Source organism: Oncorhynchus nerka, linkage group LG13, assembly GCF_034236695.1.
Source record: "Oncorhynchus nerka isolate Pitt River linkage group LG13, Oner_Uvic_2.0, whole genome shotgun sequence".
Lineage (NCBI taxonomy): Eukaryota > Metazoa > Chordata > Actinopteri > Salmoniformes > Salmonidae > Oncorhynchus > Oncorhynchus nerka.
Genome location: NC_088408.1, coordinates 32244132 through 32261234, shown reverse-complemented (window position 1 = coordinate 32261234; position 17103 = coordinate 32244132). Strand labels below are relative to the sequence as shown.

General features: G+C 41.2%; 1 protein-coding gene across 4 annotated transcripts in view; it reads right to left on the bottom strand.

The window, feature by feature from the left end:
* The window catches only part of LOC115139376 (dnaJ homolog subfamily C member 5-like), a 28477-nt gene extending 14141 nt beyond the window's left edge, over window positions 1-14336 (bottom strand). For 3 of the 4 annotated variants that reach the window (XM_029676668.2, XM_029676665.2, XM_029676669.2), the window contains exon 1: window positions 13949-14336. The gene's annotated coding sequence lies outside the window, so the exon portion shown is untranslated. Of the gene's footprint in view, window positions 1-1461; window positions 5064-13948 lie in introns of those variants that run through there. The other variant, XM_029676667.2, reaches the window with a different exon arrangement.
* Between the last annotated feature and the right edge of the window lie 2767 nt (window positions 14337-17103).

Genomic DNA, 17103 nt, shown 5'->3' with positions numbered 1-17103 from the left:
AAACTCAACACCACATTCTGCTGAGCAGGACATTAGCCCTGCTGGGGCACACACACACCACATTCAGCCACGCACACGGTGACTACTAATGCCCTGGGGAGGCTTGAGCTAAAGACGATTACATATTGCTGATCTCACACAGATCAACATGGGGAAATCTTAGACTGGCTGTGGCCTGGAGAGACTTCCCCTGAACAGCCCAGAGACAAGCAGGGAGAGGCTTAGGAGGTGGTTTGGGCTGGGGGGGAACCTTTTTCTATAGGTTGTTGTGAGGGGAAACAGTAAATGGTGGCACAAGGCTACAAGCAAAATCAGACTAGCAGTAAACTAAGCTTACCCCATTGATTCACTTAAAGCTGGTGGCGCCCCAACACTGAAAAAGCAGTCTGTTTGTAATCACCTTTGTTCTACATTGGAACTGGTCAGTAGCCAAGTCAAGGGTTTCCAACTGCTTAACAACAACCACACTTCCAAAGCTTGGACAAGCAGAGACATTTAACCAGTAAAGCTTGTTTCCATGAATTACCTCTGCTATCTGGCCTGTCTGTAGGCCATTCACTAAAGCCCCAGTTCCAATGGCTCAGGTCCAGCCTCAACTCTAATCAGTTCAAATAAAATTACTTGTGAACAGTCTATCCATTTCTGTAGAGAAAGGGGACTTCACAATTACTTGTGTAAAGGGGGTAAAGGGACTCTGCATATGAGGCATCCATCATGTCAAATAGGACCCACTGAAGCCCAGTGTTTCCTCCAGGATTTTTTTTCCCAACAGCAGTGGCAGACTTAGCAGGGGGCTTTCTGCAAGGGTGTTGGGTGGGGGCTTCTTGCTTGGGGGTGAATGGGTCTCCCTGGGGGATACATCTTTACATCTACAGTGCCGTCTACGATTGAAATGCATATGGGGCAAACACTGGAGGCCTAAGATAATGGTCTCCTGTGCATTGCAGTAGGGTTGGGCGGTACCCAGATTTTCATACCATCCTTCTCTCATCTCAGGATTTGCGGTATTACAGGTTAAATACACAAGTGGGCGACAAAAGAAAAAAAGAAAAATCCCAATCGGCATCTATTACCAGAATGCTGTCAAAATTAGCACAAGTAATAGTCCATTTCCATGGAGGCTGCTAAGCTAAATATGCTAACAAGCACAAACGGTAAAAACGAATTGCAAAGACAGGCAATCCAGCTCATAAGTTACAGATAGGTAGGAGCTACCAAATTTAATTTTTGGCGAGTTTAGACTGTGAACTAGAGACATAGTGCAAATGAACAAGGCTTTGACGCATACTTGTCTGAAGGAAGAACAGTACCATCTCTGGTGCAGCAAGTGTACACGCTGTGTCTGTGTGGAATCTGGAGTCGCTACGGCAACGAGCTGCCTGCTCTGCTTGGAGAATAGGGAGGGGGGGGGGGGGACGCAAGAAAATCCAGATAGCAGAGGCAGCTGTACAGATAACTCACCCAAAGGGCTTTGACTTCTCAAACACGGCAGAAAGAGAACACTGCCCCCTCTGTGGCGCAGCGGTCTAAGGCACTGCATCGTAGTGCTTGAGGCGTCACTAAAGCCCTGGGTTTGATCCCAGCCTGTTTCACAGCCGGCCATGATCGGGAGATCCATGAGTCGGCACACAATTGGCCAAGCGTCGTCCAGGTTAGGGGAGGGTTTGGCAGGCCGGGATTTCCTTGTACCACTACCAATTAGAGATCACGAAATTAGGGAGAAAAAGGGGTAAAAGTACCACAATTTTTTATATATTTTTTAAAGAAAACAAAAATGCTAACACTATACGATGCCCCGTCTCCTTATTAATTCAGCCACTTAGATAACTAGCAAATTACACTTAGGGTTCGTGTTAACACAGAATTCTGCGTTTTTCACACAGAAAAATAAGAATGCGTAATAAATGTCTGCATTTTTTAAACAGATTTAAATACTTCTTACTGTAATTTCTGCTCGGCCACTGCCTTTTGCTTCAGTTGCACTTCTATACTCAGATGAGAATTCACCAATTGGCATTCTATCAGCAGACAGTGCTCTGACTGATGTGGAGCTACTTTTCTCTGGTAAAAATGCACAATTAACTTCAAGCAAAACATTAATAAAAATGTAGCTGGCTACATTCCTTCCATGGCAAACATTAGAAATACATTGGCCACGCATCCTTTTTGCTGTCACGTGTGCTCCCTCTCCAGCCTCTGGGTCACCAGGCTGCTCGTTCTGGCGCACACCTGTCACTATCGTTATGCGCACCTGCGCGTCGTAAGACTCACCTGGACTCCATCACTTCGCCGATTACCTTCCCTATATATGTCACTCCCTTTGGTTCCTTCCCCAGGAGTCTTTGTTCGGGTTTCATGTCTGTGTGCTGTTAGTGTTTCTTTTGTATTATGTTCCTTTTATTAAAACATTCACTCCCTGAACTTGCTTCCCGACTCTCAGCGCACAGTGCTACATTTGCAGTGTAAGCTCATTTACTTGTGTGGCTGCCAGCCAAATAGCGTTGCACTTCTGTTGTCATCTGATGAAAATTAAGTTATTTTCTACTGAATGTGTTGCACTAATGTATTTTTTGTGCAGGAAAACTACATTAGCACGCCCCTTATCACTCCATTGAGGCAAAAAAATAAAGTTACTTTCAATATAAAACACGACCAGTCAATACACAGCTGGAATCTCCTGCTCCCGTTTTCTCATGTTGTACCATTTACAAACAGCCAAAAAGCTAGTTTAGCTCAAAAAAAATTAAAACATACAAAAATTGTACCACACCGCCTCTCCTCTTTCTAAAGATTTAATTTAACTGTACTGGAAATAAGAATAGGAAGTGTGTAAGTAGTATTTTTTTCCCGTTGTCTCGTCTTACAAATACATAACGCTTATTTGATTTCTGAATGTAATGTAATATCTTACTTTGTCTATAACTGTTCTGTACGTTTTATGTGGACCCCAGGGTGAGTAGCTGCTGCATGTGCAGTAGCTAATGGGGATCATAATAAACTAAACTCTGTCTCTCAGAACTATGCCAAGCCTCTCCCATGGGCCTAGAAACTTGGAGTGGCCCAGCCCAGACACCGCTTATTGTGGGCTGAGAGGAGAAAAACAACTAGGGGAGAAACCTGAAGACACCTTTCCAACAACACACTGTTCCCTGGAAGAGATGGCACTTATCGTAAGACTAGGGGTGTCCTGGCTAAATTGACAATCTGGGCCTCATACAGTCATTGCCGCCTAATCATCCCCAACTTCCAATTGGCTCATTCATCCCTCTCCTCTAACTATTCTCCAGGTCATTGCTGTAAATGAGAGTGTGTTCTCAGGGCAACTTACCTGGTAAAATAAGGGTTACATTTAATTTTTTTATAAATTTTTTTTTTTTAAATGAAGACCTAAAGAGCACTTCTAGCTGTGGAGTGGTTCAATGTCATTTCAGCAAGCCATGACACCCACCATCTCAGACTTGGTTGAATACATTTTTTACATTTATAGGATTCCAATTAATATCTGATTTGGACAAAACTTTTTCTAACAATGTGTAAGACATGAGGAATACAAAAGGAATTGTCAAAAGCCACAAACCGGTTTTTGCTTCGTCATTATGGGTTAGTGTGTGTAGATTGCTGAGGGAATTGTTTCATTTAAGGCTGTAACATAACAAAATGTGGGAAAAGTCAAGGGGTCAGAATACTTCCTGAAGGCACTGTATATTAGCATTTTCGCACTTCATATACAAATCATCTAAGTAACATCATGGAGTTACACAATCCATTTTTTTATACTATAGGATATACATTTTATATTTGGGGGTCCCATTTTTACCACATTGCCAGGATAAGCCTTTTCTATCTCCCGTGCACATGCAGGAAAGTGTAGGAGTCAGAGTAGGTGTGTGCTGATGTGGGCGTCTATGTTAATAAATCCATGGAATATACACCATCTCAAAGAAATCCATTATTCATTCATTTTAAGCAGGTCCTAAGAAACATAAGACTAATATCATTTATTTTGAATTATTTTCAAAAGAATGGAAAATAGAATGGCATATTGAGTTTATATGGCTGCACCATGCACATGAAATAAATAGTAAATTTGTCCATTAAAAAGACAAGACACACTTAGCCTACCCTGATCACATACACATTTTATAGTAGGCTAAGAATATATAAAAAGGATAAAAAATTATATTTTTCCCACAACTTCCTTCATGCCAACCGACATCCTAAAAAAAAGTGATATTTTGAAACAGAGCCCATGGCAAGCCCATGCTTTTTTGATCCACGTCTCAACTCTTTTCCTACCGTAACTCTGCTTCGTTAAGAAGCAGGAGTAGAGTATCTTCATCATGAGACCCATAGAAAGTAATAGCAACATATATTTTCAAAAGCATTCGCATCTTGTGTTCATATTTCACAACCTCTGCAGGCTTTTGACGTTTCCTATACGTGAGCTCAATAATAGGCCTACACTTGATTTACATTGCATGCTAAATGTTTCTAAATCAGTGATAGATGTGCAAACGAATTGACCACCAACTTATTTGCCCAGCATCAGAACTAATCAAATATAGCCTACAGATGGAGATTCCATGAAACAAAAATCACATAGATTGATTAAAAGACAAGTTTTTGGGGCAGAAGTAGGCCTAGGCTACTAAGTGACCGTAGAGAAAAATACTCCACTTATTTCAGCATGATAAATGGTAGCGCAAATAACATTCAGTTCTCTGGCAAGAGCTCTGGTGGACACTCCTACAGTAAGCATGCCAATTGCACGCGCCCTCACAACTTGAGACATCTGTGGCATTGCGTTGTGTGACAAAACTATACATTTTAGTGTCGCCTTTTATTGTACCCAGCTGTGTAATGATCATGCTGTTTAATCAACTTCTTGATATGCCACACCTGTCAGGTGGATGGATTATTTGGGCAAAGGAGAAATGCTCATTAACAGCAATGTGAACAAATTTGTGCAAAAAATTTGAGAAATAAGCTTTTTGTGCTTAGGGAAAACTTCTGGGATCTTTTCTTTCAGCTCATGAAACCAAACTTTACATGTTTACGTTTTTGTTCAGTGTTCAAACAGTCTGTCAGAGATGGAAAGATCAACCAAATTTTCAGCACAGACACTAACACTATGTGACAGCCAAAATTGCCTTTTGTCAGTACTGGGCTAAATTAAGTATTTTGTATTTCTTTGCAATCCTCTTGTTTCTCACAGAAAGGCTATTTTTGGCTGCCATTCGCAAATGATTTGAGAGACGGATGTTGCCTCAAAGTACTTTTTTTTTGTTGTTTGTTTTCTTTCAAAGTACCGGGATCTCAGGGATGACAGCTACTTCAGAAAAACATCCAGCCTACATCATTACACTGTCAACGGAAAAGGATCGTATCTGCTTTTATTTGCCACCATGAACTTTATTGGCAGCAACCTGATTAAAGGTTGAGGTATTAAACAAAATACAAGTAGAGGCCTATAACATTGCTACAATGTTAGGCATGCTTCAGTTTGGCGTAAGGACAACGGAATGAGCAAGACGACAAGTAGGCCTGCTCATAATCAACAGAGTAGAAACTAAGCCTAACCATTTTTAACCTAAACTGCCAGGTGCTACAAACAGTTAAAACAAAAATATTGACAATCAATGACTAATATGTGAAATAACACACCATGATTTTGCTATGACAGCTCACCTTTGACCTCAACCTTTGTAGCCACTACAGCTGGGCAAATAGGGATATTGATGTCATAAGGGTAAAATATCTACATTAACCATCAACACTGACCTACACCAACATACAGTGCATTCGGAAAGTATTCAGACCCCTTGGCTTTTTCCACATTTTGTTATCTTACTTGCTTATTCTAAAATTGATTTAAAAAATATTTTTTGTATAATCCACCTACAAACAATACCCCATGATGACAAAGCAAAAACAGGTTTAGACATTTTTGCAAATAAAAAAAATGGAAATAAACATTAACATAAGTATTCAGACCCTTTACTCAGTACTTTGTTGAAGCACCTTTGGCAGCGATTACAGCCTCGAGTCTTCAAAACATATTTTATTGATCACATACACATCGTTAGATGTTAATGCGAGTGTAGCGAAATGCTTGTGCTTCTAGTTCCAACCGTGCAGTAATATCTAACAAGTAATCTAACAATTTCACAACTACCTTATACACACACGTGTAAAGGAATGAATAAGAATATGTACATATAAATATATGGATGAGCGATGGCCGAGTGACATAGGCAAGATGCAGTAGATGGTATAGAGTACAGTATATATGAGATGAGTAATGTAGGGTATGTAAACATTATATAAAGTGGCATTGTTTAAAGTGACTAGTGATACATTTATTACATCCATTACATCCAATGTTTAATTATTAAAGTGGCTAGAGATGAGTCAGTATGTTGGCAGCAGCCACTCAATGTTAGTGATGGCCTTGAGATAGAACCTGTTTTTCCAGTCTCTCGGTCCCAGCTTTGATGCACCTGTACTGACCGCGCCTTCTGGATGATAGCGGGGTGAACAGGCAGTGGCTCGGGTGGTTGTTGTCCTTGATCTTTTTGGCCTTCCTGTGACATTGGGTGGTGTATGTGTCCTGGAGGGCAGGTAGTTTGTCCGGTGATGTGTTGTGCAGACCTCACTACCCTCTGGAGAGCCTTACGGTTATGGGCGGAGCAGTTGCCATACCAGGCGGTGATACAGCCCGACAGGATGCTCTCGATTGTGCATCTGTAAAAGTTTGAGTGTTCTTGGTGACAAGCCAAATTTCTTCAGCCTCCTGAGGTTGAAGAGGCGCTCTAACTTTCCACCTTCTCCACTACTGTCCCGTTGATGTGGATAGGGGGTGCTCCCTCTGCTGTTTCCTGAAGTCCACGATCATCTCCTTTGATTTGCTGACGTTGAGTGCGAGGTTATTTTCCTGACACCAAACTCCGAGGGCCCTCACCTCCTCCCTGTAGGCTGTCTCGTCGTTGATGGTAATCAAGCCTACCACTGTAGTGTCGTCTGCAAACTTGATAATTGAGTTGGAGGCGTGCATGGCCACGCAGTCATGTGTGAACAGGGAATACAGGAGAGGGCAGAGAACGCACCCTTGTGGGGCTCCAGTGTTGAGAATCAGCGGGGTGGAGATGTTTCCTACCCTCACCACCTGGGGGCGGCCCGTCACAAAGTCCAGGACCCAGTTGCACAGGGTTGGGTCGAGACCCAGGGTCTCTTAATGACGAGTTGAGGGTACTAGGGTGTTAAATGCTGAGCTGTAATCGATGAACAGCATTCTTACATTGGTATTCCTCTTGTCCAGATGGGTTAGGGCTAGAGGCCGACCGATTAATCGGAATGGCCGATTAATTAGGGCTGATTTCAAGTTGTTTTCATAACAATCGGAAATCTTTTTTTTTTTTTACACCTTTATTTAACTAGGCAAGTCAGTCAATGACGGCTTAGGAACGACAGATTTTTCCCTTGTCAGCTCAGGCGATCCAATCTTGCAACCTTACAGTTAACTAGTCCAACGCTCTAACCACCTGATTACATTGCACTCCACGATGAGCCTGCCTGTTACGCGAATGCAGTAAGCCAAGGTAAGTTGCTAGCTAGCATTAAACGTATCTTATAAAAAACAATCAATCAACGATTGTCGTTACTCCAATATGTACTTAACCATAAACATCAATGCCTTTCTTAAAATCAATACACAATTATATATTTTTAAACCTGTTAGCAGGCAATATTAACCAGGTGAAATTGTGTCACCTCTTGCATTCATTGCACGCAGAGTCAGGGTATATGCAACAGTTTGGGCCGCCTGGCTCTTTGCAAACTAATTTGCCAGAATTTTACGTAATTATGACATAACATTGAAGGTTGTGCAATGTAACAGGAATATTTAGACTCATGGATGCCACCAGTTAGTTAAAATATGGAACGGAATAAACGTTTTGTTTTCGAGGTGATAGTTTCCGGATTTGACCTAAGGCTCGTATTTCTGTGTGTTTATTATAGTTAACTTTTTATGGCTGCAGGGGCAGTTTGAGTAGCTTAGATGAAAAGGTGTCCATTGTAAACAGCCAGCTCCTCAGTCTCAGTTGCTAATATATGCCTATTATTATTAGTATTGGATAGAAAACACTCTGAAGTTTCTAAAACTGTTTGAATTATGTCTGAGTATAACAGAACTCATATTGCAGGCAAAAACCTGAGGAATTCCACTCCCTGTTTGGATTTTTTCTGGGGGTGGCAGATTTTCAACCTAGCTCTCATTGAAATTACAGCGAGAGATGGATGAGTTTTCACTTCCTACGCCTTCCACTAGATGTCAACAGTCAATAGAACTTTGTCTGGTGCCTCTAATGTGAGGAGGGAGGGGGTCGAATGAGACAGGAAATAGTCACCACTGCCACAAGTTGACCATGCTTTCACTATGCGCGTTCACAAGGGAAGGACCTGCGTTCCACCGCTCATTTGAAATCATTCTAATTCTCCGGTTGGAACGTTATTCAAGATGTATGTAAACAACATTACATACATTGATATAGTACATCGTTTGACATGTTTCTACTGACTGTTACGGATCTTTTGGACATTTCGTCACGTTATAGTGGACACGCTTTGTGACTTTGGAATTGTTTACCAAACGTGCTAACCAAAGTAGCTAATTGGACATAAACAGACATTATTGAACAAATCAAGCATTTATTGTGGACCTGGGATTCCTAGGACTGCATTCTGATGAAGTTCATCAACGGTAAGGAAACATTTATCATGTATTTTCTGGTTTCTGTTGACTCCAACATGGAGGCTATTATTCTATTGTTCTGAGCGCAGTCTCAGATTATTGCATGTGTTTCTTTTTCCGTAAAGTTTTTTTGAAATCTGACACAGCGGTTGCATTAAGGAGAGGTATATCTGTAATTCCATGTTTATAACTTGTATTATCATCTACAGTCGGTCACAGTCGGTCATGTTTCCGGTCGCTTTCAGTTTAGTGCGAATGCTGCCATCAATCCACAGTCTCTGGATGGGGAAGGTTTTAATTGTCACTGTGGGTACAACATCACTGACGCACTTGCTAATAAACTCGCTCACCAAATCAGCGTATACATCAATGTTGTTGTCCGATGCTATCCGGAACATATCCCAGTCCACGTGATTGAAGCAATCTTGAAGCCTGGAATCAGATTGGTCGGACCAGCATTGAACAGACATGAGCACGTTCGTTTCCTGTTTTAATTTGTCTATAGGTTGGGTATTAGGACCTGCCTTGTTGATGGTGCTGTTAAGAATGCAGAGCAGCTCTTTATTATGGACAGACTTTTCGTCTGAGCTACTGTTGTATCAATATGTTTTGACCATTACAGTCTGAATTTAATCAATTCCCACATTAATTAAAATATTTAGTTGAGGTTTAGTGAATGATTTGTCCCAAATACAATGCTTTGTATTTGAAATATTTAGGATGAACTTATTCCTTGCCACTGTGTTTCAGTCGCTGTAGTAGCGGACGTGTATAGTCATCCGCATACAGACACACTGGCTTCACTCAAAGTAAGGGCCCTAGACAGCTGCTCTGGGGAACTCCTGATACTACCTGGATTATGTTAGAGGCTTCCATTAAGGAACTCACTATGTGTTCTGTTAGACAGGTAACACTTTATCCACAGTATAGCAGGGGATGTAAAGCCATAACACATATGTTTTTCCAGCAGCAGATTGTGATCGATAATGTAAAAAGCTGCACTGAAGTCTAACAGACCCCCCAACCTTATCATCAATGTCTCTCAGCCAATCATCAGTAACTTGTGTAAGTGCTGTGCTTGTTGAATGTATTTCCCTATAAACATGCTGAAAGTCTGTTGTCAATTTGTTAACTGTAAAATAGCATTGTATCTGGTCCCCCCAAAAATCCAAAACTTTACTAAGGGTTGGTAACAGGCTGATTGGTCGGCTATTTGAGCCGGTAAAGGGGGATTTACTATTTTTAGGAAAGCCCGAGGGCACACACTTTCTAGTAGCCTTGAATATATGGCAAATAGGAGTGGCAATATCGTCCGCTATTATCCTCATTAATTTTCCATAAAGTTGTCAGACCCCGATGGCTTGTCATTGTTAATAGACCATTTTTTCACCTCTTCCACACTCACTTTACTGAACTCAAAATTACAATGCTGGTCTTTCATAAATTTGGTCAGATATACTTGGATGTATACTGTCAGTGTTTATTTCTGGCATATCAAGTTCTGATCTTGTCAATATTTTTTTTTACATTTAAAGTAGTTGGCATTATCAGTGGGTTTTGTGATGAATGACCCATCATTCAATGAATGATGGAGCCGAGTTTGCATTTTTGACCAAAATGTAATTGAGGTGCTGTTTCAGTGTAGTTTCTTATTATTTAGTCGTCACATGATTTCTCAATTTTCAGTACATTTGCCAATCGATTGTGCAGCCAGACTTATTTTGCCTCATCTCTCTTTTCAATTCCTCATCAACCCACAGGGTCAAAGAGTCCATCTTGGTTTCATCAGACCAGAGAATCTTGTTTCTCATGATCTGAGAGTCATTTGGGTGCCTTTTGGAAAACTCCAAGCCAGCTGTCATTTGCCTTTTACTGAGGAGTGGCTTCCGTCTAGCCACTCTACCATAAAGGCCTGATTGGTGGAGATCTGCAGAGATGGTTGTCCTCCTGGAAGGTTCGCCCATCTCCACAGAGGAACTCTATCAGAGTGACCATTTGGTTCTTGGTCACCTTCCTGACCATGGCCCTTCACCCCAGATTGCTCAGTTTGGCTGGGCGGTCAGCTCTCAGAAGAGTCTTGGTGGTTCCAAACTTCTTACATTTAAGAATGGAGGCCACTGTGCTCTTGGCGACCTTCAAATGCTGATCAATGGAAACAGGATGCACCTGAGCTCAAAGGGTCTGAAAACTTATGTAAATAAGGCATTTAATTTCTTTACTTGTTTCGCTTTGTCATTATGGAGTATTGTGTGTAGATTGACAGGGATTTTTATTTTATTTAATCCATTTTAGAATAAGGCTGTAACGTAACAAAATGTGGAAAAAGTCAAGGGGTCTGAATACTTTCCAAATGCATTGAATAATATCATTGTCATACCATATGTTACTAGACCCAAATTTGTTTCACTAATAGATAGATCTGCTGACAAAAGGGCAATAAAAGAAAACAGTTTGAGCTATATTTTCTGTGACAGAAGATTGTGAAAACACAGCAGCTACACGTTGCTAGGAAACATGGCAGTGAGGGCTGCCTGTAAGGGTGTGATCATCAGCAGCATTATGCAAAAGCTAGCTCACACGACAAACCATAGCTGTAACATTACTACAGATAAGAGATTGAATGGATTCCTCAATCTTAATTATGTCTTGCAGTTAGTAAAAGCAGAGTGGAGAGGATGAGGAGCTCTGCGGACCCATGCATTCAGTTCAGCTGGTACCTAGTCAAACTTGGCTGGCAGAACGAGTGTGCTCGCACTCACTTCAAAACCTTTCCTTTTAAAACGAGAACATAGCAGAAAAAGTACTGTTTGTCCATTTAATGACGCCATAGCCAGTATACACTTCCTCAAAAAAGTCAGAATTAAAAGAACAAGAAATCTGTCATTCATTTTGACGTTTTTGCCGAAGAGATCTTAGTAGCACAATTTTACATCTAATTAAGATATTTGGTGCAGTATTTTTCAATGAAAAAACATTCATGAAAACAAGTTGTCTCTAGTTGAATGACAAATAATTTATTGAAGAATCCCTAATGTTGACCAATTACAGACAAAGAGGCATAGACTTCGCCTCTGAACTTCGGCTTGCCTCCAGAAAAAATTACGTGACCGAACAGCCGAGAAAACCCTCATCGAAGTCCAAAACAAATGACGTCACAAAATGTCATAATATATGCACAAACTCTACCAAACTGTATGGGCTGGGAAGCATTCGGACGCCGTTAGTTTCCCGAAGTAATTTAGCTATTCATTGTAGGCATTGCGATTTTGTAGAGTTGCTATTTTCTCGTGTCAATTAACTTGACATTCCTGTCTTGCAGAAAATAACACAGAATGAGCAGTATGGCTGGTGGCATTGTCATGCTGCAAGATCATGTCAGGATGAGCCTGCAGGAAGGGTACCACATGAGGGAGGAGGATGTCTTCCCTGTAACGCACAGCGTTGAGATTGCCGGCAATGACAAGCTCAGTCCGATGATGCTGTGACACACTGCCCCAGACCATGACGGACCCTCCACCTCGATCCCGCTCTAGAGTACAGGCCTCGGTGTTACGCTCATTCCTTCGACGATAAACGCGAATCCGACCATCACTCCTGGTGAGACAAAACCGTGACTCCTCAGTGACGAGCACCTTCTGTCAGTCCTGTCTGGTCAAGAGACTGTGGGCTTGTAGGCCTTACAACAGGCCTACAAGCCCTCAGTCAAGCGCCTCTCAGCCTATTGCAGACAGTCTGAGCACTGATGGAGGGATTGTGTGTTCCTGGTGTAACTCGGGCAGTTGTTGTTGCCATCCTGTACCTGTCCCGCAGGTGTGATGTTCGGATGTACCGATCCTGTGCAGGTGTTGTTACACATGGTCTGCCACTGCGAGGACGATCAGCTGTCCATACTGTCTCCCTGTAGCACTGACTTAGGCGTCTCACAGTACAGACATTGTCATTTATTTCCCTGGCCACATCTGCAGTCCTCATGCCTCCTTGCAGCATGCCTAAGGCACGTTCACACAGATGTGCACATTCTTTTGATGTTTTTCAGAGTCAGTAGAAAAGCCTCTTTTGTGTCCTAAATTTTCATAACTGTGACCTTAATTGTCTACCGTCTGAAGGGATATTTTCTTTTTTTGCTGAGATAGATATATCTAGCCAGCTGTCACACACAATAGCTCTTAATTTATATGGGCGATCCTTAGATGCTACATCCATTTTTGGACGTATGCAGGTATGACATATGTACCCATTGATTCCTGAATAATATAACGAATAATTGCCTTAAAAAAACATGTCCAAAAATGGATGTAGCACCTAAGGACTGCCCATATAAATTAAGACCAACAAGCAAATGTTTGTAGCCAATTTAGATTTTGTGGCTGTGGAATTTGACTGTGAAATCTGATTTAGTGGATACAGACTCGTTGAAAACGTGTAACCACTGCTGTGTCCTTGCACAACCATAATCCCTTGCTAATCTCCACATGGAGAATTACAAACCATTTTTACATCCCGTCTTTACCCCAATCATTGTTATTGAATGATATAACGTTAGTACTGCAGATGTAGTAAGCCATCTAACGTTATTTAGCTAGCTAATGAACTAGTAATGACATTTCTATTTTCCTCGCACATGGATCACGTTAGTAGGCTTTCTGTCAATCAATGTTGTCAATAACGTTTGGGGAGTGATTAGCTATTAGCTAGCTAACTAACATGATCAGATTCATGCTTGACGTGGTCTACTGTGTTGGTTAGTAATGCGAAACAGGTGGATGGACATCAACCGATACTTCTAAATGTGTTTCAACTGCAAAAGCCGACGGGCTGCTTCGCTGTAATTTAGCAGCTAACGTTAACAAGCTCACTACGATGATAGCTACTGGATGTCACAATTAGCTAGCGAACGTTCAAACGTTAAAATAAATTATATTTAACCAATCCAACACTGTTCAACCCCATGCCAGAATACGTTGCTTGGATTTCCACCATGCCCATGGTCTTCCAGGTGTGGAGTATGGACTGTCACCCACTAAGCACCCAGAGACTAAACCGAGACCATAGTAACGTTAGTAGGAAACCATCTTTGAAGAGACCGCTCGCGACACACTAGCTAGCGGCTAGTTCTCCATTTAGCCAAAACCGGCTAGCGTAGCTCGAAATCCTTTCCCGTGGCTCAGGTCAGGGTGACTTTACGGCGTATCTTACCTTGTACGGAGAGGTATATTTCGCTGTAGCTGGATCATAGAGGCATCCACTTTGTATTTCAAGAACGCCAGATAATGGCTCAGAATGTCTCTGCCCCTCCTAAAAATGCTAGCAGCTATAGACTATCGTTTCAGTACTGTTAGCCATACAGACAAGCGAGGTCTGATTGGTTGATTCCCTCTTCTCAGAAGCAGGGGACAGCGTCGTCATGTCGTTACACGAATGATTTGAAATTAATGTTTAAATTCAAAGAAAATGCATCTTGGTTTTTCTAACTACTGTAAATATGTCTATGAAAACTATAAAATTGTTACAACTAACTACGATGAGTTAAGTCAGGTTTCTGGAATGGTCTTATAATTGGACCACCACTACCACACTAGTCACAGATAGAACAATAAACACAGATATTTCACCGGTTGTATAAATGTGAAGCATCCGGTTGGCTTTTCCCACTCACTACCAAATATGGCAGTGAGAAGAAGCCCAGTTTAAACGAGATGGATATTGGCAGACGTTATGCTAATTTACTCATCGATAGAACATTTGATCTCAATACAGTTTTCTGTTCCCAAAACTACAATATGTTCCGAACAGAGTGGACTAAGTTTTGTAGACTTTACCCTTTGCCAAAGTTTTTAAAAAGTGCGTTGTTTAGGAGTGCAAAGGCGAATTTAGTTATTGGACACGCGCACTTCAGAGTAGGCGTTCCCCAACAGAAATATGCAATTGAATGCTAGAACGCGCCAATAGGATATCGCTAGCTCGTGCTTGGCTCTGTACACCTCCTTGCTTGTTCTGTCCACTTTGGCTTGTTTGTTCCCATTTGAAACGACGGGCTGTTGTCTATTTTTTTTGTTGCTACAGTCATAGAACAATGAGCCAGATGTTTACCGGATATATAAATCTGAAGCATCCGGTTGACGTTTCTACTCACCACCAAATATGGTGATGAGAGGAAGCCCAGTGGCTGGGAGAATAATAAAATGGAGCGAGATAGATTTGTGTCGACATTCTGCAAATACTCAACGATGAAACATTCTCTCAATACAGTTCTTTTCCCAAAACTATAATATTTTACGAACAGTGTACAATTTTGTGTTTGAGAAGTTTCAAAATACTGCAAGGGAAAATTGAGTTATTGCGCAAGCCACTTAAGAACAGGCATCAATTAAATTCAAATATATTTATTGGCATAGGAAACATGTTTACACTGCCAAAGCAGGTGAAATAGATAATAAACAAAAGTGAAAAACAAGCTGAAATTAACAGTAAACATTATACTCAAACGTTTCAAAGGAATGGAGGCATTTAAAATGTCATATTATGGCTATGGACAGTGTTGTAACAATGTTAAAATAAATAAATAATTATTGTGTTCTTCACTGGTTACCCTTTTCTTGTGGCAACAGATCACAAATATTGCTGCTGTGATGGCACACTATGGTATTTAACCTAATAGATATGGGAATTAATCCAAATTGGATTTGTTTTCAAATTCTTTGTGGGTCTGTGTAATCTGAGGGAAATATGTGTCTCTAATATGGTCATACATATTTTGCACAAGGTTAGGAAGTGCAGCTCAGTTTCCACCTTAATGTGTGGGCAGTGTGCACATAGCCTGTATTCTCTTGAGAGCCAGGTCTGCCTACAGCGGACTCTATTGCAAGGCTATGCTCAGTCTGTACATCGTCAAAGCTTTCCTTAAGTTTGGGTCAGTCACAGTGGTCAGGTGTTCTGCCACTGTGTACTCTCTGTTTAGGGCCAAATAGCTTTCCAGTTTGGAAAGAATTAACAAAAAAACAGAGCAATGTGTCAACTATCTTTTTGTTTTCTCATGATTTGGTTGGGTCTAAATGTGTTTCTGTCCCGGGGCTCTGTTTGTGATTGTGAACAGAGCCCCAGGACCCGCTTGCTTAGGGGACTCTTCTCTAGGTTAACCGCTCTGTAGTTGGTTTGTTATGGAAGGTTTGGGAATCGCTTCCTTTTAGGTGGTTGTAGAATTTAACAGCTCTTTTCTGGATTTTGAAAATTAGCGTGTATCGTCCTAAATTTGCTCTTCATGCATTATTTGGAGTTTTACGTTGTACACACAGGATTTTTTGCAGAATTCTGCGTGTAGTCTCAATTGGGTGTTTGTCCCATTTTGTCCCTCACAACCATAAAAGGGCAATGGGTTTTTATAACAGATTCAAGTATTTTTGTGTTGCCAAATCCTAATTTGTCAAATTTGATGTTTCTTTTGATGGTGTACAAGACCCTTCTTGCCTAGTCTCTCAGATCATTCACAGCCTTGTGGAAGTTACCTCGGCCTAAACATCAGCGCCACAGGTATGCATCGTTTTTTATGTGCTCTAGGACAACAGTGTCTTGGAGGAATTTGTATTTGTGGTCCTGGCAAAACACCATTATTTTTGTCTTACCGAGATTTACTGTCAGGGCCAAGGTATGACAGAATCTGTGCAGAAGTTCTAAATGGTGCTGTAAACCCTCCTTGGTTGGTTGACAGGAGCGCCAGATAATCAGCAAACAGACACTTGACTTCAGATTCTAGTTGGGTGAGGGTCGGGTTCTGCAGACTGTTCTAGTGCCCTCGCCAATTCGTTGATATGCTCAAGCTGCATCCGTCTCACCCCATAGCCCTGTGGATCTTGCCAATTTTAACAGCATACTTGTTGGTGTACATTTTAAAATGTTGTATGTTTTAGACTTTGCCTTAGTTTGTTTATCAATTAGGGTGTGAAGGATGAATACATGGTCTGTTGTACGGTAATTTGGTAAAAAGCCAATTTAATATTTGCTTAGTACATCGTTTTCCCTGTGGAAATGCACGAGTGTGCTGTTAATGGGGAGGTTTTTCCCAAGTTCGCTTTTGACACATATCCCACAGTAGTCATTGGGGTAAAATTAGTCTTCACTTTTGTGGATTGGGTTTATCAGTCCTTGGTTCCAAATATTGGGGAAGATGCCAAAGCTGAGTATGATGTTAAAGAGTTTAAGTATAGCCAATTGTAATTTGTGGTCTGTATATTTTATACATTTCATTTAGGATACCAACAACACCACAGGCCTTCTTGGGTCAAAAGGTTTGTAATGTAACAGAAATATGCAAATATGTGCCAGAACACGCCAATAGGATCACATTAGCTCGTACT